Source organism: Magnolia sinica, chromosome 5 (genome assembly GCF_029962835.1).
Source record: "Magnolia sinica isolate HGM2019 chromosome 5, MsV1, whole genome shotgun sequence".
NCBI lineage: Eukaryota > Viridiplantae > Streptophyta > Magnoliopsida > Magnoliales > Magnoliaceae > Magnolia > Magnolia sinica.
In genome coordinates this window covers 65,200,307-65,210,765 of record NC_080577.1, presented here as the reverse complement: position 1 = coordinate 65,210,765, position 10,459 = coordinate 65,200,307, and the positions used below count along the sequence as shown (strand labels likewise).

Genomic DNA, 10,459 nt, shown 5'->3' with positions numbered 1-10,459 from the left:
TCCGCTTTCGATGACATCGACCATGCCTCGATATGATCAATATTATTTGAATATCGATTTTATCGAGTAACCCTCGGAAAATGAACAACCTGAAGACTTGCTGGATAGAAATGTGTCCCAATCCGATATTATCGAAGGTCTTCTGATATCATCAAGATTTGAATTCCGAGGATATCGAGGAGCTCTTCGATATATCAAGGTTTACATGATTTCCCTTAGTAGTACTTTAGGACATAATAGACCAAATGTCAATGTTATTAAGTCAGCTCGATGGACTCAAGATTTAAACGTCAATGATATCGATGAGTCCATCGATTCATCGATAATTCAGTCCAGATATCTATGTGGTTGCTGGACATCTTAGGTCCTCATTTCGATAAGATCGATTGAGCTGCAAGGACATCGACAACAGGGTTCGATTTCATCGAACCACTTGTCAATAAATCGACAAAGGTAGAAAACTTAAAGATTTTCCTGAAGTTTGAAAAAGTTTTCTAACCAAAAACCTTAGGGTGTTCTATGCAATTTTAAGGGTTTTAATTACCTGGTGTTTTGGGACATGGGATGTGAGGCTAAGATTTACCTCTGACGAGTTCGGGCACACATCCAATTGAGGCAGACACTTGATCAATCTTCCTATGGGGCTCCTTTATCTAGCTAACTCAATGCTCACGCTAATTGACAAACTAGGGCACTTTCAAGTCGCGCACCCCAATCGAAATCCTCACCATTGCGAAGGTACACATAATAAATAGTTGCACACCACCAGCCGAGTGGATAGTAAATAAATGAATGAATGAGTATGAAACTCTTGCTCAATAAGTCCACATAACAATACCATACATCTCTGGGATCATCACCGGGGTCTAATACACTCTACATGCAATCGCCGCCCACTGGACACGCAACCATACAAGTGGAAGAGACCTCACTATCCGCTTGGTCAGTAGTCTGTTAATATCTACTAGGCACATCAATAGCAGACCCAATTACGAGCTGGCAAACTCAGCCTAACTATGTCCACTGCCCTCGGTGGGTAAGGCCACACCCCCTCCCAACCGACCACGACACAGAAGGAGACGTAGCTTACTAGTATACGGCCCTCATACGCTCATATATTTCCACTCGATCTTGATGTTGGGGCATCTCCTGGCCATGGAGGTTTAGGAATTTTCACCCAGGGACATCTATGGTGCCCGTATGCTAGAACTAAACATTTTCGATGTCCCATCTGGCCATCCACAACATGCCTGTGGAGGGTATGGCCCTGATGTCACTAGGGCGTAAAGTAATCATATCACAAAATGCAAGATGCATGAGTCACATAATCCTGCACATACCATGCACTCATGTGGGGCAATTCCGCCTATCAAGGAGCCCCATGAACAACCTGCCCTATGACATATGCAATGGCCAATCACATCTCATAACAAACATGCAGATGATGCGTATGGGCATGTATCATGATGTTATGCTGTCACATACTCATAATCAGTATCGATAACCGGCATCGGTAATCGGCATCGATAATTAGCCTCGATGAGAATGGGCCTAACAAGGACTAAGGGAAGGTCACAATATGGACATTCAACCATCATTGCCCATCAATGTGGATATTTAACCAACATTGCTCCCAAGGAGTGGTATACATAGAGCCAAACATATAGTGGGCCCATGGCCTCACACAAGGGCCTCATACATAACATAATGGGCCACATACCTGGGCCTAAAATACATCACATTGGGCCACATGATATGTGCCTAATACATATCACAATGGGCCGCATGACATGGGTCTCAAATACATCACAATAGGCCACAACCTATAAGCCTCAATATACATCATAATGGGCCTCCAATATAAAACAGGTGGGCCCCATCACATGGGCTAGGTATACATCACATTGGGCCGCACCACTTGGGCCTCGAATGCGTCACAATGGGCCTAATGGGACAGCCCATACGGTCCAGAATAAATGTACAGCATGAATATGGAACATATACAACATGGTGGGCCTACAAGTTGGGCCCCACCAAATGGATAGTGTGTATGCAACACACACATCACGGTGGGCCTCATACATTCACAATAGGCCTCAATCAATTAGCAACTAGGCCGCACCAATGGGCCTCAAATACAACAAGTGGACCGCATTAATGAGCCACACCAATGGGCCTCATATACATCAAGTGGGCCGCATCAATGGGCCTCATATACATCAAGTGGGCCGTATCAATGGGCCGCACCAATGGGCTTCATCATATGGGAGGGAAATATATCACAATGGGCCACATCCCATAGCCTAATACAAACCACAGTGGGCCTCATCACATGGGCCACAATTGCATTAAGGTGGGCCTTAATGGATGGGCTACAAATACATTAAGATGGGCCTCATGAATGGGTTACACCAATGGGCCTCAAGTGAGAGTTTGGATTGCACCAAAAATCATTTCAATAGTTGCAGGTGTAACATGTGTATCACTGTACATTATCATTATATGGGTACATGGCTCACTAATGATGATCAATACTGTCCAAACATTATCTATATAAATCAGCACTATCCAAACATTGTCCATGTAAATCAATGTTGTCCAAGCATTGTACATGTAAATCAGCGCTATCCAAACATGGTCCATGTAAATTAACACTGTCTAAACATTGGACATGTAAATCAGCACTGTCCAAACATTGTCTATGTAAATCAGCACTGTCCAAACATTGTCCAATAAATCAGCATTGTCCGAACATTGTCCAGTAAATCATCACTATCCGAACATTGTCCAGCAAATCAGCACTATCCAAACATTATACATGTAAATCAGCACTTTCTGAACATTGTCTAGCACAATCTGGACGATGTGGATGAAATAAATACATCATGGTAGGCCCCACCGTCCACGTGGATGGTGAGGATATAACACTTACATCACAGTGATCCAACACCTGGATGGCACGGATATAATGCATGTAGTAAGGTGAGTCCCACGTGGTGCCCACCACATAATTATATATATATATATATATATATATACACACACACACACACACACTAGGTAGGTCACACGTGCGGATTAAAAACACACACATCATGGTAGCCCATAAAGCTTTTAGATTAAGCAGATATTTCCATTTTTCCCTCATCCAGGGGTGCTGGACGGTCTAGCATATGGCCCGTCCAGGCCTCCTGGCTGACTGGATAGGGCTGGTCGTCCAAACCATGGGCCCACTTGCTGGATAAGGGGGTGCACACATAATAGGGTCCACAACACACGGAAAGAGAGAGAGAGAGAGAGAGATTAGATGGATGGGGGGCTCCGCCACTATGAGCCACTCATGGGTTATAACACAAACATCAAGATGGGTCCCACCACAAGTGGGCCCTCAAATCATCAAGACGTAATGCTATGAACACCCACCTTTGATCTCCTCTTCCTTTTTCCACCAACGTGTTCTAGAGCTCCAAGGGATGCGATTCAATGGTCGAGATGATCCTTGGAGGTTGGGATTGGGTGGTAGAAAGTGGGCCACACTAGCTCTCTCACATGGAGCTTGGATGGTTCTCTCCAATGAGAGTTGCTTGGGAGATGGATTTGAGAGAGAGAGAGAGATGATGATGTTGTAGGAGAGAGAGGGATGGGTGAGAGGTGATGGAGTGATGGGGAGTGATGGGTGAGTGATAGGTGTGTACTTGACATGTATGGGTTGAGAGATAGAGAGTTGACTTTAGGGGTTAGTTTTGGAGATGGGACATGTACTTAATTAATTGGATTGATGGGACATGTCCTGTTGGGCTTAGCAAATGCGCAGTGTTTTCTCAAACTAAACGCGGGCACACATCTCCTGGCCCGGGTATCGCCTCATGACGTGAGACACGGCGACGACGCGGTCGCAAGAGTACAAGTATTAAGTCGAGTCGGCTCTGGAATACAGGATATAACTCAGGGTCGCGCGCAACTGCTATCTATGCGTCGCGGGTTGCTAGAATTTGATCGGAGGACTGCGGAAGCCTACAAAACGGTACGGTTTAGGATACGGGCCTCACAGGGTATGTCTCATCTTGGCCTAAGTAAACATGTTTAAGATGAGCAAGTAATGGGTTCAGGTCAAGCTTCAATGCCTTGAGATTAGACGGTAGAGGAACCACATTAGTTTGGGGATATTTCTCAAATTGTGACCTCCTCCGATTAATTTCAAGTACCGCCATAGCATTAACCATGACATCCATCTCCTTAATTGTGTTATCACCCAAATTAAGGGAGTGTGCCAAGCACATCTCTAGAGGATCAGAGTATAGATTTAGGGTTGATCTATCTTCCACGAAAGAGTCGATCATGTTAATGTCGCGGATATCGTCAACATCTTCTAATTGTTTTCTTATGTTGAAAAAGATATTAAGCTCTAAAGTCATGTTTCTGAAAGATAAATTCATAACTCCATTCTTGTAATTAATTATGGCATTTGATGTAGCTAGGAATGGATGACCAAGGCTGATAGGGGTCTGAGTGCTCATATCTATGATGGGTTGAGTATCCAGGACGATAAAATCTACCAGATAGTAGAATTTATTAACCTGGACCAACACATCCTCAATTATCCCTCTCGGTACATGGACCGAACGATTAGCGAGTTATAATGTAGTCCAGGTGGTTTTAATTTACATAGACTCAATTGTTCATATACTGAGAAATAAATCAAATTAACGCTTACTCCCAAGTCAAGAAGTGCATGCTCTATCCGGTGATTCCCAATTATACAGGTGATAGTTGGGATACCAGGATCTTTATATTTTTATGGCACATCTTGCTTGAGGATGGAACTCATCTTTTCTGTTAGAAAAATTCTCTATTGAATAATCTGTCGTCTCTTGGTTGTACATAAATCTTTGAAAATTTTGGCATAAGAGGAAATTTGTTTCACAGCGTCCAGCAGAGGGATGTTGACTTTCACTTGTTTTAGCACTTCTAGAATATCCTATGAGTTAGCTAGAAGTTTTGATGCAATTAATCATTGGGGGAATGGCACAATTGGCTTACTCACTTTTTCCAGTTCTTTCTCATGTGTGGCATTGCTAGGTCCATCATTCTCAATTCCTTCCAAGTCATTAGGCTTTTCAGCCCTCATCGGAATGGTTTTGTCAATAATCTTCCCATTCCTTAGAGTGGTGATAGACTTAGCCTGCTCCATTTGACTTGAAAATCTTGGGTCACTTATTTCATATTGTAGTTTAGGGTTGGGGAGAGGCTGGGCTGAAAGGATCCCTTTCTCCCCAATCGATTTGTTCATCTCAAGCCCTTACATAGCCTTTGTAAGGCCTTGGAAGGCTTATAGCATACCTTAGTTAAAAAGCTCTTGATTTTGAATATATTTTAAGACTGGATCCTCTTGATGGTTCCTTTGATTCAGAATTTAGTTAAGGATCCCTTGAGGGGTAGCAATTTGTTCATTCCTATAACTGAAATTTAGATAGTTCTTCCAACTTGAGTTATATGTATTTGAGGTGGGTCCACTGAAAGGTCTTTGGTAGTTGTTCATGGCATTCGAATTCTCATTCAATATTTCTTGAAAAGCATGTATTGTTGGACAATTTTCACTTGTATGTACATTGCAAGCACAAATACAGCAAACAACTTCCGTTGCCTTATCCTTCTTAAGTTCTATGGCCTCAACTTTCCTTGAGAGATTGGCCACTTTAGTATTTATATCATCTTCCTCTTTCAAAATATATATTTCACCCATCTACTTTGATTGAGTAAGCTTAGAAGTGGTGCCGGGTCTTCAGGAGATGTCCCATGATTGTGCGTTTTCAACAAGTTTGTTAAAGTAGTCCTACACATCATTAACATCTTTGTTCATGAATTCCCCATTGCACATCGTCTCGACCAATTGGCACATGGAAGATGTCAGTCCATCGTAAAAGAAATTTCTTATGCGTCATGTTTCAGAGCCATGTTGTGGGCATGAACTGACAAGATCTTTGAACTGCTCCCACCATTGGAAGAATGTCTCATCTTCCTTTTGGGCAAATTTTATGATCGACTTTCTGATGGTGTTCATCTTATGGTATGGGAAGAATTTCTTTATGAACTCCCTTATCATGTCGTTCCATCTACCAATGGATCGTGGTCATAGTGAGTGCAACCAAGTCTTAGCTTTTTCTTTTTAGGAGAAGGGAAAGAGTTTCAACCTGATCATGTCCTCAGACACATTAGGAAAGTGTAAAGTGGATATTATCTCATTAAACTTTTTTATGTGTAGATATGGACTTTCATATTCAAGTCCATGGAACTTCGGAAGGAATTAGATCATCCTAGGTTTAATATTCATATTTTATGCATTGTCTGGAAAAATCATGCAGGAAGGTGTGCTCACCCCCGTCGGTTGTAAATAATCTCGCAGAGTACGAGGCGGGGGTGCATGATGCACCTCATTCTCATCCTGGGCTTCCTCAACTGGGTGTTGAGGTTAATATGAAGTCATTACTTCTACTAACTCAGATGATCTCAGGTAGTGTCTAATCCGGTGATGGGTAGGCAACCCTTCAACTAATCCTCCTTCACTCAAGAGACGTAAAGTGTTATCACAAACCCACTTGGGCATGAAACACTCATAACCTTCAAACAACTAAACAAAACTAAACCTAAGAAAAAGAAAACTAAATAAAGAAAATAAGAAATATAGAAAAGATAGAGAGAATTGGAAAGAGGTTACCAATTGGAGTTGCTATGTTAAGATCCTACAAAATAGAAAATAAAGTTAGTTTTTAAAAACAGAAAATCCTACCCTAAAAACAAAGAGCAAAAGTTAACCCTAATCTTAACCTAATTCCAAAGCTAATTAATCTCAGAAAAAGCATAGTCGTAGTCCCCGACAACGGCACCAAAAACTTATTCACAACCCCAAGTGCAGGGTCGCAATGTAGTAATAACTCGGTGAGACTAAGGTCGAACCCATAGGGACTAAACTTGTATGTATTCTGAAATTGAACTAAAACTAGAACTAGAAGAAGATCTAAATCTAAAATCTAAATAAAAAAAAGTAATTGTGAAGGTTTATCAAATATCAAAAGGGGACTAAAGCACTAAAGATCCACTTGTAGCTATCAAGATGTTACCTTACTTGATTCAATAAACACAACTAGAATCAAAGTCCTATCCTATCCAGTTAGAAGACAAAATTAGTGAAGCACAATCTGAACTTTGAATTGAATTAGTTCACACTTGAAGGAGTATTGTGATTATTAGAAGGGATTTCAGCATCCTACCATGCCCAGGAGACGATGCTAAATAACAGGATTTACCAATCCTACAATCTCAAAATGGAAAAGAAAATATTCAAAGCTATCACAACATTTATTGTAATTTAAGTCATGATAAATCATAAAAAACTGAAAATATTCCTTAAAATCAAACTAGAAATCAATGAAGTTCAACATAAATAAGAATCAAAGAAAAATAAACATCCCAACACGTTACAAGCTTCACCTCTTAACTCTAGCTAAGAGATTATCTAGTCATAGCTAACTCAAAAACATAATAAAAATAAAAAGAACTACTAGAACCCATGAAGAAATCGAATCGAAAGAACGTCATCGGCACTCCACTTAGGCCTCATTTTCCTTTCCAAACCCTAAAAGAAGCTTTAGAGTATCCTAGAGAGTCCTATTTATAGTTGTGGAACTCCAACTTTTGCACTGAGTTGGAAAAATCTAGAAACAACCTCAAATTTATGAATTCTACGTAAAATATGCATATGCCTTTGATTCCATGAACAAGCTTGGATTGAACCTTCAATGGCACCTTCAATGCTATGAAGTGCCTTCGATGCCATCAAAACTTATCCAGAAATGTCTAGCGAGTCTGGTTTGAAAAATCCTGAATTTCTCGATTGCATCGAACTACCTCCGATGCCATGAAGTCTATTCTGACACTTTTTCATAACTATGTTTTTCTGGCCCCGGAATTTCAGAATATCTTTTTTCAAGACAGTTTTCAGGATTCCTTTTCTTCACTTCAAATCTTCAATTCTCTTCATTCCTCACTTAGTTTCCTTGGATCTTTGGCATGTGAATTCTTCAATCTTGGTATCCTAAGATCCATCCCTTGCCTTGGTGATTCTTGAGCATTAAATCCATGCTTTTAACATTCTTTTAAATCCAAGCTCTCAGATTCACCTCACAATACAAACATATATAAAATATACCCATTAACCATTATCATGTTCATAAAACCAAGATATAAATAGGGGGAAATATACAATATTTGACATTCAATAGATGTCATCAAACATCAATTGAAATATGTTGTTTTAGGCTATCTTTTACACTACATATTCACACTCCTTCTAACCTTATTTATCATAGTTCTCTTGGTCTCCTAAGGCTAAGGGATGATCAATTAGGTTTTCCTATTAGGTCAAGATCATCTAGAGGTCTATGGGTTGTTTTGGGTCAAGGGTTAGAGTCACCAAGGCACCTTATTTACCTGTTCTTGCTTTCTTGATGCTTCAGCTTTGCTTGTGTCTTCGATCTTCACTTTTCAAAGGCTCAACCAACTTTATGACACAATGATTTACATGATTAACAAAGAGGGTGTAAGAATCAGTGCACTAACACCCAGTAAGTCTAACCCTAAACCCTAGGAACCCAAAACCTTTAAGCCTTGAGTCAAATCATCCGATCAGCCAACCCAAGCCCATAACCTAGTTAACTCACTTATTTAAGCCCAAAACTGAGCCCAGTTGGATAAATGGTTGAAACCTCAATGCACCAACACTCATAGTAGTGCCTTTACATGCTTGGAGGTTGCTACCTGCCAAAATTGAGAGTCCAAGTGAGGAACTGCGCCAACCAGGTTACCGTCGGTCACATGACACTCCCTCTCTTTTGAGAAGCATCAGTCAAGCATGTGGGTTGCTCCTTTTTCAAACCTTAAGTGTGCGGTTAAGGTGCATTTACTCCAATGCCAATCTCCTTACCAAAAATTACTATTTTACCAACTCATCCAGCCCATGAGATATGTCATGTGGCAATCTCCAGTCCCAGCCATTTAACCACATTTTTCCCTATAATCACTAGGAATTACCAGAAAACTGGGTTGGGAGACTATAAATAGCCTCCTCACCTTCTCATTTCAAGCACTCATGTATCCCCATTCAAGAGATCTAAAAGAGATCCCTTAGTCTTAGCCTTAGTCATTTAGCCATCTCTCTACCAAGGAGAATGAGTGAGAAAGAGAGAGAGCCCAACCCTAGTCTATCTTAGCCTAGCTAAGGTCTAAGCCTCTTGAGCAACCTAAGTTCAAATCTGACCCACTTAATCTATCCTTGTGACACTACAATTCATCCGACAGTTCCAGCCTTTATTAATTTCATCAAATCAGTGCATCAACATCATGTAACATTCATTCCCTTCTCAACCCCCCTGCTCCTCATATACATTAGCATCATAGTGCATTTTCAACATTTTCACTCATTTAACTGGTGGGTGTATGCTTTATGGCTTACCTATATAATCAGATCTTACTCATCAGAAATCGTAGCTAGTTAGCCTTCATTTAACATACATATTACATTACATATCATCGTCTTCCATCATATCTGACTGACAGGCGTATGGTCTGAGACTTGTTGATATAATCGCAGTAGGTCCACCAAAAACCTTAGTCAGTAGGTCATTGTTTTACCATAAGCATCCATATATCACCAAGCATCCTTTGCACCCTACACTTAATCATTTCAAATGTATGCTCTGCGGCTTGCTGATATAGTCAGATCCTACCTAGAGTTGTACACGAGCCGAGTTAGCTTGGTTAACTCGATCAACTCGACTCGGAAAAGCTCAAATCGACTCAAATCGAAATTGGGTTCACGTCGAGTCAAGCTATTTTTTTATGCTAAAAAAAATCGAGTCAAGTCGAGTCTGAGCTAGACCGAGCTCGACTCGGTCTTGGGCTCGAACCTGACTCAAATCGGCTCAGATCGAAAATAATTGACTGGGTATATAATATAAATACTCGGTCGTCTTAAAAGGTTTTAAAGAAAACCCTAAATCCCTAAATCATATTCAAGCGAGCCTCCAGCGTCTGACCCTCTTCTCTCCTCCCTCTCTCTCACTCTCTCCAGTTTCTAGTGTCCATTGGACCCCACCCGACCGACCACTGCCCTCTCAGCCTCTCTCCTCTCTCTCTGTTCTCCAGCGTTCGACCGGTCCCACCGACCACTGGGCATCCAACCACTGATTAGGTACTCTTGTCCTCATCTCTCTCTTCTATTTATCCATTCCCTCGCCAGACAATCGGCCACTGTCTCATCTTATAGAGCTGTGGTGAGCAGGAGCAGTGTCCGTTCGAGTTTATGGACGGTGGCTGTGAGCTAGTGGCCCACTATATATATATAATATTAAATTATTAATATATATGTGTGTGTGTGTGTATTATAGAAAATATATAATAAATT

At 41.0% G+C, this 10,459-nt stretch overlaps 1 non-coding gene across 1 annotated transcript; it reads left to right on the top strand.

The window, feature by feature from the left end:
- Positions 1-5,948: 5,948 nt before the first annotated feature.
- Positions 5,949-6,055, top strand: LOC131247660 (small nucleolar RNA R71). The gene has a single exon (XR_009171935.1). It is a non-coding gene; the product is annotated as a small nucleolar RNA R71 (small nucleolar RNA).
- Positions 6,056-10,459: the final 4,404 nt, after the last annotated feature.